This window comes from Podarcis raffonei, chromosome 9 (genome assembly GCF_027172205.1).
Source record: "Podarcis raffonei isolate rPodRaf1 chromosome 9, rPodRaf1.pri, whole genome shotgun sequence".
Taxonomy (NCBI): domain Eukaryota; kingdom Metazoa; phylum Chordata; class Lepidosauria; order Squamata; family Lacertidae; genus Podarcis; species Podarcis raffonei.
In genome coordinates, this window is record NC_070610.1 from 72,229,308 (window position 1) to 72,256,531 (window position 27,224).

The window sequence follows — 27,224 nt, forward strand, 5'->3', positions numbered from 1 at the left end:
AAAGGACAGCAGAACCGACAAAGATGGTCCAGAATCTAGGGCAATGGCATACAGCCACAGAATTCTTGGACTAAAGTCCAGACTCTATGAGGGATGTGATATGTCAGTATGGCTGGGAGAGAGAACACAGTGTGCTGGCAAAGCAGAGCAGCTGGAACCTATTATTATTATTATTATTATTATTATTATTATTATTATTATTATATCTGCCCTTCACCCTAAGGTCCCAGTGCAGGTTACCACAAGTAAAGCACAATGTTGGAAACAGTCTAAAACAACTTGCAATCATAGAAATAAGATGGGTTCTAAAAAAGAAACATATCAGGTGTCAAAAGGTGTGTATTCAGGATTCCCTGATAGCTGTATAACGAAGTTGCCAGATATGGGGAGGGAGTTTCACAACTTAGGGTCTGCCACAGAGAATTCCTTCTCCTGGGTTACCCACTCCCATCCTGCCAAGGTTCGGAGGGTGGTGGAACAACCAATAAGGGCAATGATAATAGCAGAGGGGACCTATAGAGAGGCCTCCACTGAGACCTGTTAGTTACATGTTGGCAGTTATATTATCATTATATACTGAATAAATATGACCACACCCTGAGCCATGATGTTCAGACATGCAGTAGGGTATAGTGATCATCTTTAACAGACTGCAACCACTCACTTATGCAGGGCTAGCTGGAAGGGGTGAATAAGAATCCCAGATAGATAAATGAGAGAGGGGGAGAGAGGGAGAGAGAGGGAGAAAGAGAGAGAAGTTAGATGGGACAAGAGCTGTCCATTTTCTTAGCTATCCTATTGTCATGGGTTGACCCATTGGCAATTGCCAAAATGGAGCTGGGAACCACAAGTTGTGGCACTGTGGTTGGGGGTGTCAGATCTGAGGGATAAAGCCAGAAGCCAAGCCAAAGACCAGAGCCAGGAAGACAATTTTTGCTTAGGCAAAATCCCAGACTGTACAGCAAGGGGCTTGCAGCCTGTAGCCCAGATACCTATCTCACTCTGCTGTGGACCAAGTCTGATAGGTAGGCAGGCTTGTCAATCACTTGCGACCACTATGATGTCAGATGAAAAGCAGGGCAAACAAGCAAGGACAAAGCTCTGCGCCCAACACCTTCAGGCACCCATTGCTCTAATCTCCATCCTCTGCTTCTTTACAGTATAGTATGCAGGGCATATTAACCTTTCGCTTCCCAGCTGTGCCCAACTCCCCATAATCCTCCTTTCAGCAAATAGACTGGGGGGGGGGACAAGCAAAGCACAATGCTGGAAACAGTCTAAAACAACTTGCAATCGTAGAAATAAGATGGGTTTTTCAAAAAATGGAAGAATTAGTCATTGCAGTGTAGGGAGAAGGGGAAAGAGGGAGGAGGCAGGGTTCCATGGGAGACCTTGAAATGGGCCAAATGTTTCCCACCCCTGTTTTACATGAGCCAGAAAGACAAGTAAGCAATAAACATTGCACTTATCCCCTCCTTTGTTTTCTCTCTCTTTTCACATGTTAATAAATAAAGGTATGCATAAAGGTAACCATTGCCCGTTAAGATGAAAAAGAGATTCTGGAAGCTTGTGTGAAGAACCATCTGCCAGATCATCTATTTTTTTTTAAAAAAAAGATATTTATTGAGTTTTTCCACCTTTATACATTAAAAAATCAAAAAGAAAAAACAAAAAAGTTAAAAACACATAAAGTTTACAATCCTTATTTTCAATAACATATTTCCCTGACTTCCCCACACGTCCCCTTCTTATATTCCAATTCAAATTGTTAATTCAACAAGTTCTTGTCCCCAATTTTTGACCTTTTTATATTTAATTCATTTTTAAAAAACCAATTTTAACTTATAAACATCAGTATTTAAACATCAGTGCTCATTCTTAAAACTTTTTTCTAAAGTCGACCCAAATTCCCTTCCACGAATTCCCCAATTTTCATACTAATAACAAAACAAAATAAAAAAAACAGATTATAATTCTGCACCCTTTGGATTCCCAAACCCCACCCCCCCTTTCCCGGTTTCAATCCCCAACAAATGTCCATCAGTCTTAGTCTACTATCAGCCTGGAGACCTCACGTCTGAGGCTCTTAATTCTCTCTCAATTCCTCTCTGCCGGTTTTTTTGGTAGTCCTTAATATTAAACACCAGATCTTGGAGAAACTCTGTCCCGATAGGGTCCATATTTCTTCCAGCCAGACCTCCATACTTAAAAGTGGAGCCCGAATCTTGTTTCTTACTCCTTTTAAGTCCAAATGTCCCAAAAGCTCCAACTTTCACCTTAATCAAATTTGTAACCCATAGGTCTTCAGATCTCCACATAAGGAGATCTCTCCATTCTTCAATCTTCAATTCAAAACAGATTTTCATCATCCAGTACTTATTTTCCTTTGTAGCCATCATGTCAGGCCTCTGGCTCTCCTTTGTCATCTGCAACATTACATCTCCTCCTTCCTTTTCCTCAGAAACAACATATATCTCTTTCTCCACACTCTCAAATCTTTCAAGTTTCTCTTCTTGTCCAGCTGCATGGACTTCATGAGTCAAGTCCTTATCAAATTCAATGAATTTGTTTACTGTTAAGTCCAGAGTTGCAACATTTGTAGCCAAAACATCAATTTGGCCTTGTAACTTTCCCAAGAGAAGAAACACTCTGTCCAATTTAGCTTGAATTTTTCCTCCTTCAGCCATTCTTGTAATGTCCCAAAATCCCCTCTAGAGGGATTTTGGTTACTTTATCTTCCTTCCAGTTCAAATCCAAAAATCAAGTTAGTTTGTATCAGTTCTTCCTTGTTTTCAACAAAATATAACCAAATTGTAGCAAATATATCCAGCAGAGACAGCAGAAACAAAGTTCTCTTTTTCCTTCTTGACAGCTAATTTGACAGCTGTCAAACTCTTCTATATCTCCTCAACAGGCTCTCTCGCGGATCACTCCCGGGTCCGGGGGGGTGGCACTTCAGCTCTCAAAATTAGCTCTTATCCTCCAGTGAAATTACTTATACTGCCAAATCGTGAAATTAATGTCTTTTACCCAATAAAGAAGAAGAAATTCTCTCAACCTTAGTTAGCTAGTCCTTGCTTTAGATTATTTATAAGACGGGGAGATGGACTTCCTGTTTGCGCCTTCCCCGATCATGCCTAATTCAAAAAAAAAAAAAAAATTCTTTACAAATCCAATTTCTGTATTACTCACGGGTTGTTGCTTTTAGAGTCCAATTGTTCACAAGAAGAAGTCAGCGCTCTCTGACCATGGCATGCGGCTTCACTCCGCAGGGGAAGCAGTCGACTCTCAGCACCGCGCCGCTCACCCCGTCCCCCGTTCCGAAGCCTTTAAAAAGGCTCCTTCACGGGTCGGGGGGGGCGCAAATGGTGTCCGCCGAGTCACCAGGTTCACAGGCTTCAGCGCCTGTGATTTCTGAGGGTCCCTGCGTCGCCGCAGCGGCAAGACCCGGATCCTGCGGAGCCGATTCCCTCCGGAGCTCGGAGGGAATCCGCCATTAGCCGATGGCGCTAACCCGGAAGTCCCATCTGCCAGATCATCTAGCAATTACGATTATTATTACACTTGTAGCAGCACGTGCCACAAATCTGCTGCACAACTTAATATATCCTTGCTCCCCAAAGACACACGATAGAGGAACACAAAGGAGCTCCTGACAGCACAAAGTTACAAGCATGGCAACGATAACCTCACGCCTCGGTGCCTCAACCTCCGTAGCTTTTGTTCTTCTCTGAGTATGCAGCATTCTTTCGAGAGCTTCAGTGGGAAGGGATTATGTTCTTTGTACAGCCATCGTGTCATTAAGACGTCCACACATTACAGCAAAGTCAGGCAACAGAAATGATTCATTAACTCTTTTGTTCTCTTCCTCTGGCCTGGTTCGTAGTCTTTCTGGGTCGGGGCTGCACAGAAGCATGCATTTGAGCCCCTCTCATTGCTGTTTTGCCCATCATGTGCTGCAGAGATGGGGAACCCATGGCCCAAAGCAACTTGGTGATTGGGGCAAAGTTGCTACACTGGCTTGCTGACAGGTGGGGCGCTGATGTTTGCCAGGAAGAAAAAGGGTGAATGAGGGAGAAAATTCCCTTTGTGGGTTCAATATGGATGCTCAAACCAGATTTCCACTTAGTTAGACTTTATTCAGCAATGTATTACTGGATAGAGTTCAAAAGAGTCTGTGAGACAGCACAATCCCTATATAGGCAATATATTAGCTATATATTATATATTTTAGCTATACATACATATATATGTGTGTGTGTGTGTACACACACACACACACATATATACAGTGAGGGGGGAAAGTATTTGATCTGCTGCTAAATTTGCCCTTTTTCCCTCTGACGAAGAAATGACCAGTCCCTAATTTTAATAGTAGGTTTATTGTAGCTGTGAGAGACAGAATAACAACAGTAAAACCTGTTATTAGCTGTTTGTTCTCAACCTTCTGCCACTCCAGTCATTGCAAACACTTACTGAACCCAAGTTCTTTGCGTTAAGTGCAGGGCCCTCCTTGCAACTTATCTGGAATTGTTTTTCACTCTGCATTAAGTCAGCATTAAGGCTCCTACTTTTTCTTTGGTGATTCCTCATAGCCAAGTAAGATTGTCTTCCATGAACAGTCTTAACAGTGAGTCTGTAAGTGACTGTGGAGGCCAATTCTGGATCCACACGTTCTTTCACAGTCGAGACATAGGTTTCCAGGTGGGAGTTGATCACGGTGAGGGTTTGCCAAGTGTACCTTCCTCTTAACATGTTTCTCCCTTTCATCCTGAGTTCAAGGGTCTTCAAAGCTCATGACACCTTTGGTAAAGGCTGCTCTCCAATTGGAGCACTCTCAAGCCAGTGTTTCCCAGTTGTTTGTGTTTATACTACAGTTTTTAAGATTTGCCTTGAGGGAGTCTTTAAACCTCTTTTGTTGACCACTAGCATTATGCTTTCCATTTTAAAGTTCGGAATAGAGTAGCTGCTTTGGAAGACGATAATCAGCTATCTGCAAAACATGACCAGTCGGATACTTGAAGATGGCCTCATAAATAAAGGGTTTTGCAAATAGAGAGGTTGGCTTGATGCAAACAAATGAGCAGAGCCATCCCATTGCTGAGCTCCCTGCAGTCTCACCCATCCTGGAACTAAACAGCGACCCACCTGCTGGGATAGCAGCATAGCAGCTCCATGCCCCCTGGTCAGCCACATCTGTGTTTAGGGGACATTGTTATTGTCCCCTAAATACCATGCACATCACATCTGCCTGATCATTGCAGATACATTGCAGGTAGGGGAACATCTATGAAGCCTATTTGTTGGTGACTAAGAAGCTGAAAGAGAAGGAGAAGTGATTGGTTCACTAGATGAAGACAAAACTGAAGCAAGTGGCCTACAAAGAAGGTCCTATCCTGCATCATTACACGGTGAGCTGCCATCACTGGTGGAACAATGAAAAGCCATCCCCATAGGGCCTGGTATGGGAGGGGGGGGAGAAGAGTTCCATCAAGCATTTGGGTGGGTTCAAAGTCATTCAGGGCTTTATACCTAACATTAATATGCTTTAATTGAGCCCTGTAATATAAAGGCAGCCAATACAAAATCTCAATATACGTCTTAAATGGCAGGTGCCTCAAGCAGTCCTCTGGCTGCTGCATCCTACACTACAGTTGTTGCTGTAGCAAGGCCATCAAGGACAACCCTATGCAGAGTACATTACTACCCATCAATAATGCCTCCAACTTGTTTGGATTTAGTTTATTGGCCCTCATCCAACCCATTACAGCCTCCAGACACAGGTTCAGCACTGAAATGGCTACTTGTGGTTCAGATGGTATGGAGGGTGTAGACCTGTGTGTCATCCACATATTGAAGATACGGATACTTCTCGGAATGAGCTGGAGACCTCGCAAGAGGACACTAGGTTGCATCCTGTTACCCAGCCCTATACCCAGGGGAGATATGATAGCCATCTTCAAATATCTTAAGGACTGCCACATGGAAGATGGAGTAAGCTTGTTTTTCTCCTGCTCTGGATGACAGGACTCTAACCAATGGCTTCAAATTATAAGAATTACTTTCTGACAGTAAGAGCTGTTCAACAGTTGAATGGTGTCCCTCAGAAAGATGTGGACTCTCAAATTTTAAATTTTATTCTAGGCTTCTTGCCCTGCCAGACAAATTTAGAAATGTCTTTCTGCCACTTCTTGAAACAGTCCACTTTGTCCAAAATTTGCAGTGTTTGACTGGCAGAATCCGTGACCAGGGAGAAGAGTCGGCAGAAGAAGATTGGAAAAAATTTAAGGACTACTTACAGAAATATTGTAAAATTAAGGAATGTTGAATGATGCTGGATTGAAATTGAGTGGTTTCTAGCTGTAATGGTATAAAGGAATACGAAAAAATGGTTCTTTATAAGTAAAAATTTAAGGTTATAATAACTTAAGATGTTGGATAGAAAATAAGGTGTTTTTATAAGCTGTAATGTTTTGAGTTAAGGATTTGCTGAACAAATAATTTGAATTGGAATACAAGAAGGGGAGGTATGAGGAGGTCAGAGAAATATGTTATTGAAAATTAAGTATTATGAACTATATGTCTTCTTAATTTTTTTTGTTTGTTTTTTGTTTGCATAAAAAATTGAAAATCTTAGGAAGGGGACAAACTGAGATTGCAGAGTTTTGAAAAATTAAAAGGGAAGGTGAGAGATTGGTTACATTATCACCAAATAAATGAAGTGTTTAAACTAGACAGAAAAATAGGCTTCCAGGTGGAAAAATCAAAATTAGAGACTGAACTGTTAGAATCCAGTACTAAGAATTTGTCAAAAATGTATGATCTGCTGCTGAAATGGAATACACAAGATGAAATGGTAAAATCAAGTATGATTAAATGGGCTCAGGACATTGGTCATAACATCATGTTTGCTGATTGGGAAAAGTTGTGGACCACCGGGTTGAAGTTTACGGCGTGTAACGCCTTAAGAGAAAATATAATGAAAATGATTTATAGGTGGTACATAACCCCAGTCAAGCTTGCAAAGATCTATCACTTGCCTGATAATAAATGCTGGAAATGTAAAGAAAAGGAAGGTACATTCTTTCACCTCTGGTGGACGTGCCCGAAGATTAAGGCATTCTGGGAAATGATTTATAACGAACTGAAAAAGGTATTTAAATATACTTTCCCCAAGAAACCAGAGGCCTTTCTCTTGGGTATTGTCGGCCAGGGGGTGTTAAAGACAGATACAACTTTTTTTATGTATGCTACAACAGCAGCTAGAATACTTATTGCAAAGTACTGGAAGACACAGGATCTACCCACACTGGAAGAATGGCAGATGAAGGTGATGGACTATATGAGCTTGGCAGAGATGACGAGCAGAATCCGAGACCAGGGAAGAGAAGCGGCGGAAGAAGAATGGAAAAAGTTCAAGGACTATTTAAAGAAATATTATAAAATTGGAGACAGTTAGAATGATGTTGGATTAAAACAAATGGTTACTATTAGTAATGGTTATGACAAAGAGAATAAGGGTGATTAGCATAAATTTATAATAAAATAAGGCAAGATTTCGCTGAATAACTGTAAGAATTTGGAATACAGAAACGGGAAGTAAGAGGAGGTCGAGGAAGTAAGGTTTAGAAACTGGGTTATGAAATGGTACTTGTTTTATGTTTTATTATTGTTGAATGTTTGTTCATGTATGTTTTGTTTCTGTTATATAAAAAATTGTTCAATAAAAATATTATAAAAAAAAAAATTTGAAAATCTTAATAAATATCTTTTTTAAAAAAGAAAGAAAGAAAGATGTGGACTCTCTTTTCTTGGAGGTTTTTAAGCCGAGGTTGGATGGCCCTGAGGGACTCTGAGTTCAACCCCCCGTAATTCAGGAATCTCAACCAAGGCTTCCATGGCCATGCAACTTCTTCTTAAAAACCTCCAGCAAAGGAGCTTTTACATGTCAGGCTTAATAGCTTATCACAATACAGCAAATACTAGATGGAGCTTCATAGACGGTTGTTACTTTATAGATAATGCATCACCATCACCATTTAATGTTTAGAACCTGTGAGTTTGCAGAAATTATACTGCAAGAAATTATACTCACAATACTCACAAGAAATAATAGCATAAGACTTGAACCAAACAGAATGCCCACCTCCCCTACCTTTTTTTTATTGAATGATGCCCTATGAGGAAGGAATGACATACAGAGTGGGGAGACAGGGAGATGTTAGAGGAAACTTTTTGGAAAGTGAGCACTTAAGATGAAAGTAAATGTGCTTTCTTCATGTCTTCACAGATGACAAACAGCTTTAAAAAATGCAAGGACTCTGAACTCCGGCCTCTGAACATTTGTGAATGTCAGAAGCATATTCATGTACACTCGGTTTACTTCAGCTCAGGAAGCTATACCAGCTGCACCAATTAAGATGTACCAATTAAGAGCATCCCTTGATCCCTAGGTTAAGTCTGCACTTTGAATGCTATCATGGATTGTTTTCCTGTTGCTTGTTCTGAGAGGTGTAGTAGCAGAAGCAATATCTCTTCTTATATTCTTGTGATTGGAAATGGAAATGGAAAATTTGTGGAGATTAGCATGTTGTAGCTCAAGATACCCAATGAGGTGCTCTCAAGGTGTTGTCAGACTACAACTCCCATCAGCCCTGGCCATGCATGTGGGGCAGATGAGACAAAACATCTAGAGGGAACCACACTAGAGAGAATAGGTTATCCCTGTTCTAGCCTATTGGTGCCAACATACTTTATTATCTGGTGTGACAGATCTCTTTGCTGCTTCCTTATTTGACCAGAGCTCTCTCTTGTTCTCTAACATTCTCGTTGGCTACAACCCACAGCAAAATTGTTCCTCCACAGTGCCACTTCTTGAAGGACTGTATGCCTGAGCATTCCTCTATGGACACTTGAGCACACACCCACCCACACACCCACACACCACAAAGTTACGCCTAGAAATCTAGTTGGAAGAAGGTGGAAGGCAGAAGAAATTAGCAGGATGGGAATGAGGTCAGGAGATGACAAGCACTCATGATATTTGCCTCAGATTTCAGTTTTGTGTGCATGTGATTGAATTGTTCCTCAGACAAATAAACGTTCTGCTGTTAACCTTGGCTAATTGTCAGTGAATCCCACGCAAAAGACGTCTGAACCCTTTTCTGTTTGTCTACACCTACTCAGTGCTGTTAGCATCGTTCGGCTGTGACACTCATACATCAGGGAGGAGGCTAGACTAGAAAACATCGTCCTGGCACCTCTCTCTTTCTCCTTCTCTATCTCCCTGTATATATACTTGCAAGAGTCAAAGTTGTCGCTGTAGAAATCTGAAGAGCTCTGAATTGTTTTCATTACAGCAGAGCAGTGGAGGAGTTCCTTTGAAAAAAAGTTAAGAGCTTAAGTTAAGTTTAAAAAACCCACAAATGAAACAATCTCATGTTGCTCTGCTTTAATAACAAAAAACAGCCCAACCCAGGGCTGTCACATGGATGATGGAGCAAGCTTGTTTTCTGCTTCTTCAGAGGGTAGGACCTGAACCAATGGATTCAAATTCCAAGAAAGGAATTCTGACTCAACATTAGGAAGAACTTTCTGGCAGTAAGAGCTGTTTGACATTGGAAAGGTCTAGCTTGGAAAGTGGTGGACTCTTCATCATGGGAGCTTTTAAAACAGAGGTCAGGTGGCTATCTGTCAGGGATTCTTTAGTTGTGATTCCTGCATTGCAGGAGGTTGGACTAGATAACCTTCGGGGTACCTTCCAACTATGATTCTATGATTCTTTAGAACTCCACAGGGAGCATTTCAGGATGCTGTAAGGCCCACTAGACACCTGTAAAGACATACTGGAATGCCTGCAAGACTATGGAACACACAAACACTTCCACTGCAACATTTTCTTTTTTAAATGTACAAATGAGAATTCACACCACTTGACCACCTCTTAATTATTTTAAGGCAAGAAAGAGATGAAACTCACATTCCCTTTCCATAAAGGATTACGGAGGAACATGAAATCCCTTTATTTCCCCCACCAAAAGCCTTCCCTTATAAAAATTTAAAAATGGCATGCTTAATCCACTCTGGAAGGGCTTCTGTGCCGATAAATTTCATGCACTTTGGCCAAAATGGTTGGGGTGGCGGCGGCAGATTTTTGTTGTTTTTTAAAACACCCATTATCTTGAATGAGGGAAGGCAGATCTTCATTTTATAGAGTGGCTTGGAACCTGAAATGCATATCCAAGTGGAGAGGAGACAGCAACTCAGAGATGTATAACATTCCCCCCCCATAGCTGTCAATTTACAGATTTGAAAATAAGGGACCAGCAGCCAAAATAAGGGACCTGCAGCCTCGCCTGTTCCAGGCACTCCAGTCTTCCTGTCCTCCTGCAGTCTGGCAAACTCATGCTGGTAGCTTCAAGAACACTGTCCAACCAACTTTGTAACCAGAGGTTCAATGGAATAGAATCTGAATCACATGCACCACAAGGCCTATGCAGCCTCAGCTTAAGATGGCTCCCCGGCCTGGCTTTGCACTGCAAAGTTTGCAGCAACACGTACAACAAAATGGCGTCCAGCATTCAAAAACCTTCTCAGCTTGCATTAACTAGCCACACACACACAGCCTCCCCCCTTCGCCACGAGATCGCCAGTCACCCACCATTTTAGTCAACCAGCTCCTTTCTTTCCCCCCATAAGTCAATCAAAGGAGCCTCCAAAACAAATTCAAAAGCCCCCCCTCCCACAAGATCTCCTTTCCTTTTCCCACACCATGTGCCCCCGCTCCAGACAGACCTTTTCGCCGGCAATGGTGAGTGGGCCATCTATGACGTATCCATCCAATTTCAATCTGAGCACTCAGCACAGGTATGTTCAACTTCTGAGCCCCTCTGAGCCAAAGGCAGAAAGCCCAGCCAGCAGCCAAACGAAGCCTCAAGGAAAACCACTGTCACCTCTCCGCTGGGAAGCACTGAGCAAAGGCGAGTCCCCAGGGAACGCAGCCGATTTGATCAGCACAAGGCATGCAAGCTCCACCCCCCCAGTCATTCTTAGACTTCTTATTGGGTGAGCAATGCAGCCAAGCAACACAGTTGGAGCCTCCCTCCTCCCTGGCCGGCAGGGAGGGAGGGAGAGGAGCTGCTTCCTTTGAAATTTAAGGGACATCATTTAAGGGACATTTAAGGGACATCCATCAATAAGGGACAGCAGTGGGACATGGCGCTGGAATAAGGGACTGTCCCTTCAAATAAGGGACACTTGACAGCTATTCCCCCCCCCCCCCCATGAAAATATACAGATACAGTGGTACCTTGGTTTTCGAATGCCTCCTTTCTGAACATTTCAGAACTCAAACTCTGTAAACCTGGAACACACCTCAGAAGTCGAACAGGAAACGTGACTTTCACTGAGTGCAAAACCCTAAAGCCTAGCTGTCGGTTATTGAGTTTCAGTTTTCAAACGTTTCAGAACTTGAATGGTCTTCCGGAATGGATTACGTTTGAAAACCGAGGTACCACTGTATAAGGTGACTTTATGGATAGAAGCAAGCCTGAAAATCCCTTCCTTGTACTGATGTCCTGCTATGAAGTTTGGCATGCCAATATACGCTGATGATGCCATCAATCCTTATCAATGCTTGGCCTTTATGTTGGCCGGGCCACCCCATGAAAGATGAGAGGGCATTAGGGTGGTCATTTACACTTTGCCAAATCAGTGAGAGGGAATGCCAACACCAAAGGAAGAGGGTACAGATTTCCAAATCATTGCACATGTTGATTTAGATGGTAGATAGATGATAGATGATAAATAGATAGATGATAGATAGATAGATGATAGATAGATGATAGATAGATATATAGATGATAGATGAAGAAGAGTTTGGATTTGATAGCCCATTTTATTACTACCCGAAGGAGTCTCAAAGCGGCTAACATTCTCCTTTCCCTTCCTCCCCCACAACAAACACTCTGCGAGGTGAGTGGGGCTGAGAGACTTCAAAGAAGTGTGACTAGCCCAAGGTCACCCAGCAGCTGTATGTGGAGGAGCGGAGACGCGAACCCAGTTCCCCAGATTAGGAGTCCACCACTCTTAACCACTACACCACACTGGCTCTATCTAGATAGATGACAGATGGATAGATAGATTATGCTAGATGATAGGTAAAGGTAAAGGTACCCCTGCCCGTACGGGCCAGTCTTGCCAGACTCTAGGGTTGTGCGCTCATCTCACTCTATAGGCCGGGAGCCAGCGCTGTCCGCAGACACTTCCGGGTCACGTGGCCAGTGTGACAAGCTGCATCTGGCGAGCCAGCGCAGCACATGGAACGCCGTTTACCTTCCCGCTGGTAAGCGGTCCCTATTTATCTACTTGCACCCGGGGGTGCTTTCGAACTGCTAGGTTGGCAGGCGCTGGGACCGAAAATGGGAGCGCACCCCGCCGCGGGGATTCGAACCGCCGACCATGCGATCGGCAAGTCCTAGGCGCTGAGGTTTTACCCACAGCACCACCCGCATCCCTTTTAGATGATAGATATACAAAAATAATTGTTGTGGAGCACAGTGACCTGTGTGGCTGCTCAGTCTGCTGTCCAGGAGTTGAGTGCTGATGAGCAACTTCCAAGGCCCCCCAAGCTCTTTAATCTTGGTTTCGATTGGACAGCCCTCCAAACAGAGGACTGTGCCCTTCAAATGAAGCACAGTCCTCTGTAAAGCAGAACACATCGACACCTTGGAGGGCGTCCTTTTCTTCACAAAATGGCTGGATTCTAGATTATGCTCAATAGTAAAGGGTGGTGGTGGTGGTCCAGAAATAATCTAGAATTACAAGGAATTTTTTTAAATTCCGGGGGTGGCAATTAGCAGGGGTCAGATGTGTTTCTGGATCAAAAGCAAGCTTTACTACTGATTTTTTGAGGGTGAACACCTTTAGCTCTTGTGCTCCCTAAGCCTTTCCTTTCATTATTCTGCTCCATGCACAGACCCTTGTGTTGGCTCTCTTCACCTGGATAGATTTCAGTTGCCACTGTTTGACTAATCTGCACAGAACTGCACACTCGGGCAACATACCTCAGCTGCAAAAAACCCCCCTAAAACCCTACATTTTTAAAAAAGATGGAGAGGGCCCATAGTTCATTGCCAAGGCATTTGCTTCCCAAGCACTACATTTGAGGTTCGATCCCTAGTACCTTCTCTTAAAAGAAGCAGCGGGTGATGGAAGAGACCCTATAGAAGCACTATCCACAAGTGTAGATGGAATTGGTCAAGATGGATCAATACACCAGCTTAGGATGTTCAAACAGTTAACGAGGGGGGGGGGAGTTAACTGTGTTATACAGTCCTTTAAACAAAAAAGATTTTATGAAAACTATAAGAGGGGAAAGAAGAGGGAGAAAATATTCATGCTTGATTGATCGACTTTGTGTCTACAGCACAATAACCTCCTACAAGGATCAGCTAAACCGATATTCTCTTCTTATCCCACAGCTATTGAAAAGGACTTGAAAGAAAACACCCACCCAGCCCCTCCTTCCCCCTACCTGATTTGATTAATGAAGCCATTAAAAGAGATGCACAAAGACTGTCGAACGAGCCCTGCATTTCTATGTCGGGACAGAGCAGCTTGAGCGTATATAAAAGCTGTTATAGAAGTGAGTGCACTTATTAAATCTTCCAACAGATTTTCCTCTAGTCATTATCATGGAAGAGACTCCAACCCGCATGCCAAGAATCACAGATGATCTACGATTATGTAGACAAATCTCTCTCTCTCTCTCTCTCTCTCTCTCTCTCTCTCTCTCTCTCTCTCTGTGTGTGTGTGTGTGTCTATCACAGGAACACGGAAGCAAGAAAACACTTCCTCGACCAACCATGTGACATTTTTTGAAGTGGAGCTCAGGTTGTCCCCTAAACATCATCCACATCACATCTGCCTGATCATTGCAGATACAACTGTAGGAGAACATCTATGAAGCTTACTTGTCTGTGACTAGGAAGCTGAAAGAGAAGGAGAAGTGATTGGCTCACTGGATGAAGACAAAATTGAATCAAGTGGCCTACAAAGAAGGTCCTATCCTGCATCATTACACAGTGAGCTACTGTCACTGGTGCAACAATGAAAAGCCACCACCAATCTCATCACAGGACCTGATGGGGGGGGGGAGTTCCATCAAGTACTTGGGTGGGTCCAAAGTAATCCAGGGCTTTATACCTAACATTAATATGTTTTAACTGAGCCCTGTAATATAGAGGCAGCCAATACAAAATCTCAATATATGTCTTAAATGGCAGGTGCCTCAAGCAGCCCCCTGGCTGCTGCATCCTACACTACAATTGCTGCTTTTTTAAATATATATATATATATATATATATATATATATATATATAAAATATTTATTAAAGTTTTACAAAAAAAGCATATGAATACATACATCATAAAAAGAAAAAACAAAAATAACAAAGTTACACAAAGAATAAACAAAGAATACACAATAAAACAATACAAAAAAGATAATGAAAAAACATAAACAAGAAAGAAAAAAAACCCCAATTTTTAACTCTATATTTGTTTAGCCCTGGTTCTTGACTTCCTCACACCTCCCTTTTTTGTGTTCCCATTTATTCAATCAAATTCAGCAAATCCCTACCCTCTTTCAATTCTCATTATTAATTATATAGCTTAACATAATATATCTCCAATCTTTCATCCCTTTTTAGTTCATTGTTACATATTCCATAACTTAATCACTAATGCCATATTATTTTTAAATCCAACATAATCTTAGCATTCATAAATTTTGCAATATTTTTGAAGGTAATCTTTAAATTTCTTCCAATCCTCTTCCACCGACTCTTCTCCCTGGTCCCGGATTCTGCCAGTCATTTCTGCCATCTCCATGTAATCGATTACTTGCATCTGCCATTCTTCCAAGGTGGGTAGATCTTGTGTCTTCCAATACTTTGCGATGAGTATTCTTGCTGCTGCTGTGGCGTACATAAAGAAAGTTCTATCCTTCTTTAACACCAATTGGCCGACTATGCCCAGGAGAAAGGCCTCTGGTTTCTTCAAGAAAGTGTACTTAAACACCTTTTTCATTTCATTATATATCATTTCCCAGAAAGCCTTAATCCTTGGGCACGTCCACCAGAGGTGAAAGAAAGTACCTTCAATCTCTTTACATTTCCAACATTTATTGTCGGGCAGGTGATAAATTTTTGCAAGCTTGACTGGGGTCATGTACCACCTATATATCATTTTCATAATATTCTCTCTTAAGGCATTACATGCCGTAAATTTCATACCGGTGGTCCACAACTGCTCCCAGTCAGCAAACATAATATTATGACCAATGTCTTGTGCCCATTTAATCATAGCTGATTTAACCGTTTCATCCTGTGTATTCCATTTTAACAGCAAGTTATACATTCTTGATAGTGTCTTAGTTTTTGGATCTAACAGTTCTGTTTCCAATTTTGATTTCTCCACCTGGAAACCAATTTTTTTGTCCAAATTGTAAACCTCTCTTATTTGAAAATAATGAAGCCAATCTCGCACTTTATCTTTTAATTTCTCAAAACTCTGCAATTTCAATTTGTCTCCTTCTTGTTCTAATATTTCCCAATATTTCGGCCAGTTGGCCTCCATATTGAGTTTTTTCTGAGCCTTTGCTTCCATTGGTGACAACCACCTTGGGGTCTTGTTTTCCAATAGATCTTTATATCTTGTCCAGACATTAAACAAAGCTTTCCTGACAATATGGTTTTTAAATGCTTTATGTGCTTTTACCTTGTCGTACCACAAGTATGCATGCCATCCAAATGCATTGTTAAAGCCTTCTAAATCCAACATATCTGTGTTCTCAAGAAGCAGCCAGTCTTTCAACCAGCAGAATGCTGCTGATTCATAATAAAGTTTAAGGTCTGGCAGGGCAAACCCACCTCTTTCCTTTGCATCAGTTAATATTTTAAATTTTATTCTGGGCTTTTTGCCCTGCCAGACGAATCTAGAAATATCTCTCTGCCACTTCTTGAAACAGTCCATCTTGTCCACAATTTGCAATGCTTGAAACAAAAATAACATTTTTGGCAATACATTCATCTTTATAACTGCAATTCTACCCAAAAAGGAAAGCTTCAAATTTGACCATATTTCTAAATCTTTTTTTACTTCTAACCAACATTTCTCATAGTTATCTTTAAATAAATTCAAATTTTTAGCAGTCAAGAAAACCCCTAGATATTTTACTTTCTTAACCAATGTTAAGCCTGTCTCTTTCTGAAACCTCTCCTTCTCAATCGGTGTTAGATTGTTCTCAAGCACCTTAGTTTTTGACTTGTTCAACTTAAATCCTGCCACATGACCAAATTCTTGAATCAGTTCTAATACCCTTTTCGTACTAGATTCTGGCTCCTGTAACGTCAAAACCAGGTCATCTGCAAAAGCTTTCAATTTATATTGTTTAACTCTGACCCGAATACCTTCAATCAGACGGTCCCTTCTAATCATGTTTAGCAGAACCTCCAGGACCGAGATAAAAAGTAATGGAGAGATAGGGCAACCCTGTCGTGTTCCTTTTTCTATCTTAAATTCTTCTGTCACCACATTATTAACTATCAATTTGGCCTTTTGTTCTGAATAAATTGCATTTATACCATTTTCAAACCCTTGTCCCACCCCCATTCCCTGAAGATTTTTCTTCATAAAATTCCAAGAAATATTGTTTTCAAAAAAAATATCGTAAATGCATTTGAGGCTGATCCACTAAGGTGAATGGGGCACGGCCCCACTGAACTCACTCAGCCCCTCTCTTCCTTTCTCCTTCCTTATAAGTGTTCCAGGGGTGGCTCTTCCCATCAGTTTCCTCCTTAGTCTCAGTGTTGTTGTGCTGGTCCCGGGGGGAGGTTACCGTGAGGCGTGGTCAGAGTCCGGTCCTGGGTCAAGGGTCTGGAGACTGTCCACAAAGGGCGAAGCGGGGTCCGAAGCGAGAAGCCGGGCGTAGTCGGGAACTCCGGAAGAACAGGTCTGGGTGCTGGCAGAAACAGGTTTCCAACGTCGTTGCTCCCACAACCTGGGACTGGGCTGACTCACCTTTATCTCCTCTGAGGCCAGGGGCGGTCCTGGCCCACAGGTGACCCGCTTCTCCTGGCCTTAAGGTGAGCACTCCTCCTGAGAGAACTTAGTTCCCTCCGCCTCTCTGCCCTGAGCCTCTGCAGCTCAGGAGAGGCTGGAGGGTTACTGGACCCAGGGGCAGCTTCACCTTCCCCTGACAGGGCTGGGAGAGGCGCACCTGCAGACAATGGGTCCTCAATCACCTCCGGAGCCAGAGTGGATACATCTGGTGTCTGCTCCTGAGGATCCAGCACAGGTGCAGGCCCTTCAGATTCAAGCCCCTGCCCCTGCTCAGCCGGCCCTGGAGGCGGGGACTCGTGTGCAGGCTGGGACTCCTCAGGTTCAGCTTCTGAATCAGACTCCCAGGTCATCACAGTTGTCCTTGTAGACCTCTGCAGAGAAGAGGATGTGGATCAAACCAGCTCTCTGTGTTATTGGCTCCCACCCCACCTACTGCATGGATTCTCTGCCTCCCGCCCCACCAGCCACCACTGGTTATATTTAGCACCAAAAATATTGCTTGTATTCTACCACAAACATGTAGCATTAGGTGTAGGTCTAGAAATAATAGCAAATGTATGAACAAGTTCAATAATGGATCTTGCTAGGGGTTGGAAAGGGAATGGTGCTCTTGCTCCAGCAGACACCACGACTCTCTAGGTTGGAGTCAATAACACTTCTGAATTCCAGCTGTGTGGAAGCCACAGGAGGAGAGAGTGTTTTTGTGCTGTGGTCCTGTTTGCACGTCCCCATAGGCATCTGGCCTGGCATTGTGAGAACAAGTTCTGGACTTGATGGGCTTGCTCCAGAAAGTTCTTCTTATGTTCTTATGAATAGTTTGAGAAAACATGTGCCACAGTAAAGTTGGCATATCACAAAACATATCAAATACCTGAATATGAAAAAGATGCTCACTTTTTGCAATGTTCTGTAGTGACGAATGTCAGGAGATTATTGGCATCTGTCTGTCTCATGAGACAATGGAGTAGAGAGCTTTTGGACGTGAGGTCCAGCTGTTGGGTGGTTGCAGCACCCTTCTGTGGCTATAAAGACATGGAGAGACATGTTTTGTTGCAGCTGGAGCAGATGAAGGTGTCCAGTTGTGCTGCTGCAGATGCACCATGGCATTTCTTCTCTCTGCACTCAATGTTCAAGCATTTAGAGTATTTGCTTTATTAAGATAAGCAGAATATCAATTTTCAATGCTATTTATTCTTATTCTTATACAGAAATTGTCTTTATCTTATTGTGAACTTTGCAAAAGAAATTTTTAAAAAATGATGCAATAGATATTCAAGAAGCTTTGCTGCTGGATAAATGCCTTGCTCATCTTCATCAATTAGATTATTACAATTATCATTCTTATCATCATTTTCATGATAAAGTCATTTGATTTTATAATTTATCATCATACCCATGAGGGCAGCTAAATCGTGTTTTCATGCCATTTACAAATTTAAAATTAAAGGCTGTAAAAGCTTTCCCTTAATTAGATCAAATATAGAGCTGCAGATCAAACGTCTCCAAATTAATAATAATTACAAGGCTTTGCTCAAACATAAAAGGCAACAACTCAGGCGAGCCATTTTGAAATACCATCGTGAAATCTCTGTGGTGGGCTGTACTGTTTAATTCTGCACATCCTTATGAACTGCAAGGTAAGTTTCAACTGCATGTGGGGTTTAGTGACAATTCCATATCAATGCTATTCCTAGAGCATCATTCACACGTTCCTAACCCAACCTACAGATGTCCACACAATACTTAGGGTGATATTGTTGGTCCAGCTTTCCTTGGCAACCCATGCTGGTGAAAAGAAATTAATATGCCATAAAGACTGGGGTTGGAAGGTGCAAGAAGCTGGCTAACATTTCAATGCCTTCATCAAACTATTTGCATGATGTGGGTGAAATTAATTTGATGTGAGGGATCAGAGGCTGGTCCATCTTCTGCTTCACTGTTGGACATCTGTTTGGTTCTGCTCTGAGAGTTCCTCCAGATGACCTGTTCTCCAAGCATTCATTGCGACTCACTTGTACGAAACTTATGATGCCTGGCCTTTATTGAGCATTCATTCTGATGTGTTTATGGGGCAGTTATACAACCATTACTATTTATCCTGATTTGCTTGCCGGGTGCACACAAGCCTTCTCATTCATCAACGCTTTTCAATACCCTTTTCTCATCAAATTCATAACTATAAAAAACCATCTATTTCTTTATTTTTTTAAAAAACCGAGTTTGTTGCTAGGGTGACAGAGCTCTTCAATTAATTTTTCATTGTGTACAACTAAATTTCCAGCAAGTACTTGAATCTGGGAACAAGAGTCAGATTTTTGTTCATCAGGTAAAGGAGGTAAACAAAATTGAAGGGGGAGGGCATAAAACTCCCAGAGGTGCTGCTACCAGATAAACCTGTGTGGCCAGTGCCTCTCCAGCCCAAGAACATGGCACAACCATGCTCTGACTCTGAGGACTGCCTGGGCAGCCCTGAAAATCCTCTGCTCCTAGAGAAGGCTGGACCTCTGTAAAGTAGAGCAGCATCTGTTAATAATTAGGCTGCACCTGGTGATACTTCTATAAAAGGGCTCAGTTTCAGCTAGTTCACTCCTGGAGAAACCTTTGAGCTGTGTGTTTCCCAGAGCCTTGTATGCAGCCTGAACCTTGTCCTACCCTGCCTTGTGTCCAACTTGAACATCACAGAACAGTATAAGAAGAACCTCTTGGATCAGGTAAATGGCCCAGCTAGTCCAGCATCTTGTTATCACAGTAGTCAACCTGATGCCTGCGGAAAACCCCACAATGAGGATCCAAGTAAGACTTGGGTGACTAGACAGATTCACGGATTAGACAGATTCATGGAGGACAAGGCTATTAATCATGGCGGATATGTTCTGCCTCCACTGTCGGAGGCAGTATGCCTCTGAATACCAGCTCCTGGGAATGACAGGTTGGGAGAGGGCTGTTGTGCTGATGTTCTACTCATTGAGCTCCTGTAGCCTTCTGGTTGGCCACCATGAAAATGGAAGCCTGATGAGGAACAGTTGAAGGAGCTGGGTATGTTTAGCTGGGAAAAGAGGATACTGAGAGGAGATATAATAGCCACCTTCATATACAGTGGTACCTAGGGTTAAGAACTTAATTAGTTCTGGAGGTCTGTTCATAACTGTTCTTAACCTGAAGAACCACTTTAGCTAATGGGGCCTCTCACTGCTGCTGCGCTGCTGCTGCGCAATTTCTGTTCTCATCCTGAAGCAAAGTACTTAACCCGAGGTACTATTTCTGGGTTAGCGGAGTCTGTAACCTGAAGCATCTGTAACCCGAGGTACCACTGTATCTGAAGGGCTGTCACATGGAGGGTGGAGCAATCTTGTTTCCTCCTGCTTTGGAAAGTAGGACCCAAATCAATGGCTTCAAGTTATAGGAAAAGAGATTCTGATTAGGCATACGGAAAAACATTCTGACAGTAATAACTGTTCAACAGTGGAACAGTCTTCCTTGGGAGGTTGTGGACTCTCATTCATTAGAAGTTTTAAAGCAGAAGTTGGGTGGCCATCTGTCATGGATGCTATAGCTGAAATTCCTGCATTGCAGGGAGTTGAACTAGATGACCTTTGGGGTCTCTTTTAACTCTTAAGATTCTATGATCCTATGACTGGGAGGGCAGGTTATCTTGGTAGTTCCACCACCCTCAGAAGTGAAGCGAATCATGGCCTGGGAGAGGGCTTTCTCTATGGTAGCCCTAAATTGTGGAACTCCATCTCCACAGAGGTGGGTCTACCATCTTTATCGTATAGCCATGTGAAACGCCCTCTCAATGCATATCAGACAGGCTCTGCCCACACTGTTTTTTCAGTGTTTGTTGAAGACCTTCCTTTTCCAACAAGCTGTTTAAGTGGAGATCTTTATTGAAGGAAGCATCTGTCTTGGATCTGAGATGGTTTTTGCATATGGAATTGTATTTATGTTTGGAATCTTTTTGGATTGTATTTATATTTGGAACTGTTTCTAATTGTTGTTTATTGATGGCTTTCCCACGGAATTGCTTGGAGATATTTTATGGCAAGTGATTCATAGTGGAATTACATACTATAAAAAATGTGTTTGGAAATGGGGTTGGGGATGGCTTCATACTCACCTCAGCAGAGCGGGTGGCTGAAGCAAGCAGGAAGAAAATGCATTACAGAATCTGTGATACAGAAGAACTGCATTCAGGTCTTTCTAACCGCCAGTGAATTCTAAGGAACAATCTTCCCACCTTTGTCACTCCCCCTGCCCTGCTTCCTTCTTCCAGGAGTACTGTGAGATCCAGGATATTTAACATTCTCAACCCACATGTCAATCTTTGTAAACAGGGTATCATGTGGGGTGTGGGGTGCATTATTCCCAGCATGCCAAGAGTTTATATCCCTGGAATGCAGCGGTTGGCTCACAGAATTGCCATTCTTGGATGCTGCTCTACATCTTCATTGTCTTGCCTACGGAGCAGCAAATTGGTCCCCGATAGATGGTGCATCAGGCATTACAGGGAGGGATGGAAGGGTGCCATATTTGATTTGAACATAAAAAATGTATTTCTGGGTTGGAGTGCCTTGTGCTGGCAGCCGCAATCCAGCAATGCTCTTTTCAGTTCCCATCTGGAGGCAAGGGGTGAACAAGCAGCCAGGCTTTCAATCTGCAGTTGGTGGAGGCAGAACAGTCACTTGGCAAAGCACTCATCAGCCAATGAAGTTGCAATGCTACTTGGTGGATGTAGATATTGGAATGCAATTATGGAAAACTTTTTTTAAGATTAAATTTAAAAATTATTAATTTATTATTATAATATGCATAGGCCACACTTCCTTAAACAACAACAACAACACAATTTTGCAATTTGGGAGATTTTGCTGATGTCATGGGTTGGCTGAGTTCAGCACAATGCAGATGCAGGATTGGCCAAGGACCCAGGGGAGGGCTCCAGTGGGATGTGGGGGCCTCTGTCAGGAGTGGAGAATTCTGCTACTGAAGATCCTGGCATTGTGGGTGGGAGCTCCCTCCATCCCTGTGAGGAGAGCCATCTCCATCACTCCCTCCATCTCCAGGGTTGTCAGAGCCTCTCTCTGGCACTTCCACCATACCTGTTGTACTGCCTAGCCCAGCACTGTCAGTTACTGGGTGTAGCTCTGTTCACCCAGAAGGGGATGTTTCACCAGTCCTGGCCACCTCTCAGGTTTCAGAGATTTCTCTGTCATTTAGGTCCAGGAGGAGTCCAAACAGAAGGCAACAGAGGGCTGTTCCTACTGGGTGTAGTAAGAGACTGTATTTGGTTAGTGCCCTAAGATTAGCCCACCCGATTCCTATATATAGGATAGCAAGGGGGTGTGGCAGTGTTGAATCAATGTCTAAAGCTTTGACAGTTAGAGCATCTGCCACAGTTGTAGCAGTATTTAGAATTAACCACACATATTGCCTGAAGTGTCCTAAGTCAGCGATTTGCATATGTACTGCTGTAATATAAACATTAACGTCTTTGGAAAGAATTCTTCCTCAATTCTTTGTTCTTCAGCAACTAGGAGCTAGGACAGCCATGCTGCTATCGCCAAAAAAATACCTTCAGTCCACCAATGTCCTTCCTCCAGAAGTCTCCCTGAACCAGTTGTAAGTAAGAAGGCAGGCAGGTGGGAGGAGATTTAAAGGCAGGCAGGCAGGCAGGCAGACATACAGACACATTTGCACACCCAGACAGGTACATGCACTCTTGAAAGAGGATGCATACAAGTCAGCAACTGCACACACAAAAACACATGTTAAAAGAGGGAGAGGGAGAGTATAGCATGGTGGCTAATGAGACAGAGCTGGCAATCAGGATGCCTCTAGTTCAAATCTCACCTCTGTCCTGAACCGACTAATTGGTCTAAACCAGGCATGGCCAAACTTGGCCCTCCAGATGTTTTGGGACTACAATTCCTATCATCCCTGACCACTGGTCCTGTTAGCTAGAGATGATGGGAGTTGTAGTTCTAAAACATCTGGAGGGCCAAGTTTGGCCATGCCTTGTCTAAACAAAACCAGTGTCTCAGCTTCAGTGCCCTTTCCCCTTCTACAAAGTGGGCAATGTTTTTTTCTTTTTGGTAAAAAGTGAGGTGCCAGTACACATTTCTTGACTGAAGTGATGTGGCTGCCAGCGCAAAATGGTTGTCATGGGCAGCAAACAAAAAGAGAGAGGAGGAGATGTTTAATCAAAGTGGTGAGAACTGTCACACGCTAAAAGCATTGCATGTGGGAGATGATCTTGCCTCACTTGGAATTGCTGTACAAATCTTCAGAATTCTATGAGGAAGATGACTGGCAAACCTTAAGCAGCAGTAGCAGTATAACAGGGAGATGTACTGAGCCTTCATAAACCATCCTGTGTGGCCGGTGAATCCACACCCAGCTTGGTGGGCTGTGTGTTGGTTCGTCCTCCTTAACTGAAGCATGCAGCATTAGAAACTGACAGAAGACTGTGGCCTGTATTCAAATATTGGCTACGAAATGCTCGACTGTAGCAGGATAAAATCTGACAAGTTTTGCTTTCAGGTTACCCGCACACAGTTTCTAGATGACCTTAAGAAAGTAATCTCCTCCGAATGAACACCTGAGAACTTATTAATGGCAGGAGATGGTTTCAGAAGACAAGGTTTTATTACCTTTACAGAAGCTAATGCCTCTTCAATTTATTCGCCTCTGTGCTATCCCAATATTATCTGATTAAACACACACACACCAGTGGAAGCAAATACTTTGTGAACAACTTCTCTCACAGCCCTGACTGGGGAGGAGCATGAAATAAGAATATCAGCCTCATCTTTTGCTGGAACACACAGAATCCTGTTCCTGCTCTCTGTGAGCATCCACTGTGATGGAATTCAGGTGATCTCCTGGAAACCCAGTGGGGGAACCATTAGATGTTGGAATGCGTATGTGTTGCATTCACACAGCAGTTTATTCAATTTCCTCAACATTTTCATAACTCTTAATTTCTGCATTACATCTGAGCTTTCACGTGAAGAAAAATAAATTCCAGGAAACTAATATTTAGTGCTCATTTGCAGCCCTGGTGAGCTGGAAAATTGTGGGGGTAAAATGGTGGAATTTGGGGTGGTATAACAGAGTACAGTTATTTCTTGCTGTTACCATGGGGGAAGAGAAGAATGCATGTGTGGAAAGGGTGGTGGACATTGTGCAACATTGTCCAACGACATCTGATGTTAATGGAATTTAGCATGGCATGCTGGTATATCGGTCAAAAAGTCACAGTTCCACAATGCAACAGGTACTACAGTGTGAAAGGAATGCTAGAAAACATGGAAGAAGCACTAGCATTATAATTTATTTATTTCATTTATATTTCATTTTTTATATATATATACTGCCCTATGCCTGGAGGTCTCAGGGCGGTTCACAGAATAAAAACAAAAGACAAAACCACACTACTTTATTTTCCAAAAAGCCCTCCAAGCGGTTTACAAAAAGATAAAACAATAAAATCAATACAAAACTACAACCATATTTTAAAATATACAAGTTAAAATACTGAAACAGATTAAAATTATTTCAGCTTTCTAAGTATATGGGTAGACTTGTCTTTAAAACATACCTGAAGGAGCATCTCCACCCCCATCATTCTGCCCAGACACTGAGGTCCAGAACCGAGGGCCTTCTGGTGGTTCCCTCACTGCGAAAAACAAAGCTACAAGGAACCAGGCAGAGGGCCTTCTTAGTAGTGGCTCCCGCCCTGTGAAACACCCTCCCATCAGATGTCAAAGAGATAAACAACTACCTGACATTTAGAAGAAATCTGAAGGCAGCCCTGTTTAGGGAAGTTTTTAATGTATGACATTTTAATGTATTTTTAATCTTCGTTGGAAGCTGCCCAGAGTGGCTAGGGAAACCCAGCCAGATGGGCGGGGAACAAATAAATTATTATTATTATTGTTGTTATTATTATTATTATTATTATTATTGAATGTTTTCTGCAGGCACCAAAAAATAGTAGAGTGCAGGCACTTCCTTGATATCAAGAGGCAGGGAGTTCCAAAGTGAGGGGGTTCCACACATAACCAGGAAAACTAACACAATATTCCCCACCACGGGATGCACCCACAATCTCATTCCTGTCAGTCATTGTGCTGGAGCATTCTGCATCATTTGCCATTCCTGGAACAAATGCAATAGACAGCCCCACTTCCAGTTGACTATGTGGAAAGGAGAGAGAGCACCAGCCTGTCCTTTACCTGAAGCAATAAAATGTCTTGATTACAGAATGTCGAGAAGTTCAGCACAGGGGTGCTCTTTTGCACGGCAGCTCCATGCATCTCATCACAGGCTTAGCGGAAGTTCTTGAAATGTGAACCGCTGAGGCTTATATTGGAACCATCAAGCCTCCGCAAAATAAGCCCATTAGAAATGGCTTCTGCTGTACTTGTAGGTTAAGCTTCCACTGATCAATAACATAAGGAAGGGGGTAAAAGGATTGCAAACTGTTTGCTCCCTGCTCCCACCATTAATCCTTTTATTTATCCAAGTTCGGGGATTGCAAGGTTCAGTGTAAAATACAAAGGAACGGCTTCAGTGACTGGCAGGTGTACCAACCCAATACTTTAATTCATCCTTTTATTCCTAAGAGGGCAACCCCTGTGACAGGAACAGTCTCTTAGGAGAGTTTGCAGAAAGGCCAGACAAGCTCACTTTCATCTGGCTTCTTCTGCATGCTGCTGAGGATATAATGAGTTCCAGTTAACCACCTGCTACAGGGATCTGTCCAGGGTCCTGAAAGATTTGATGCAGCCTATCAAGACCATTTCATTCCATTAAGTGTTAGGGGTGTGCAGAGACCACAAGGTTCACCTTGTATACTGTACGTAGCATTTGGAAACTGCCCAATCCAATTTGGGTCCAGTTCCAATCACTCCAGTTTGGTTTGTCACTCCAATTTTCATCCAACTCCAATCTCTTAAATTCTAAACTCTGTGCCCCTCCTCAATGACTACAATGGGGACAATCTAAAAATGACTATAACTTCCCTCCACTTTTTCACGAGTGCTTAAATTTGCAGGTAAAGGATCCACACAGTGAACCTTTAAATTATATATTAAAAGAACAGAATGAAACAGAACAGTTTAAAAAACCCCGGCCAGAATTGGATGCAAATTTTGGGTATTCCTTCCAAGTAGATAAAGCCTGCCATAAAGGGCATTATCATTTAATTTGTTTTCTTAACCCTTTCCTAAACACTCCCAGGAATGGTATCATTCCTTTTGCTTGCTTTCAGTGAGCCATCAGCCAGGACCCAAACTTAGTGTTGTTGTTTTTCTGGTTGGTCATACAAAGTTCAAGCTCCATCTATGAAACAACACATGTTTCATACATGGAACAACATTATAATAACATGCATCATTCTGGGAGCAAAGGAAGCTGCCTTATACTGAGTCAGGCCAATTGGTCCATTGAGCTTGGTATTGTCAACACAGACTGGCAGCGTCTCTCCAGGATTTCGTGCAGAAGTTTTTCTGAACTGTACTTGGAGATGCTGTACTGGGAGATGATTGAATGTGGGGTTTTTTTTGGGGGGGGGGGTTTCATGCAAAGCCACTGAGCTATGGCATTTAATTTGTGGGAGGCAGAAGCAACAGCTCAAATAGCCAAGCAAGCTAAGACTTGTGGGTTCTTGTAAGACACCCTGACAACCTAAACCAGATGGATTCTTATGCAAAAGAGTTTGCCTTCCCAAGTTTGCAATTTAATTTCATGTGAGATGGAGCACTGAACACGGGTAAAAAAAAATGGCTGTTGGAGAGCAGTCCATTACGCTGATACACTATCTGTAAATATTCATCTTCTGTTTTATTCATCATAATTTGTAAAGAACCATTATTACTACCCCTCCCTCAACCAGTGGTGCTCATCTCCCCAACACCACCTTCTCCATAATATCCTGCAGATGCCTGTGAGTGTAATTAAACAGATAACAAAGGGAATATTGTTCATTACTGATAAGACATGTGATGAGAAAGAGAGAGAAATGCTTTCATTTCAATTTGCAGCTTGATATTTCTTGACATTTACATGTACCAAAAAAAGAAAGAAGCTTCCAAAGT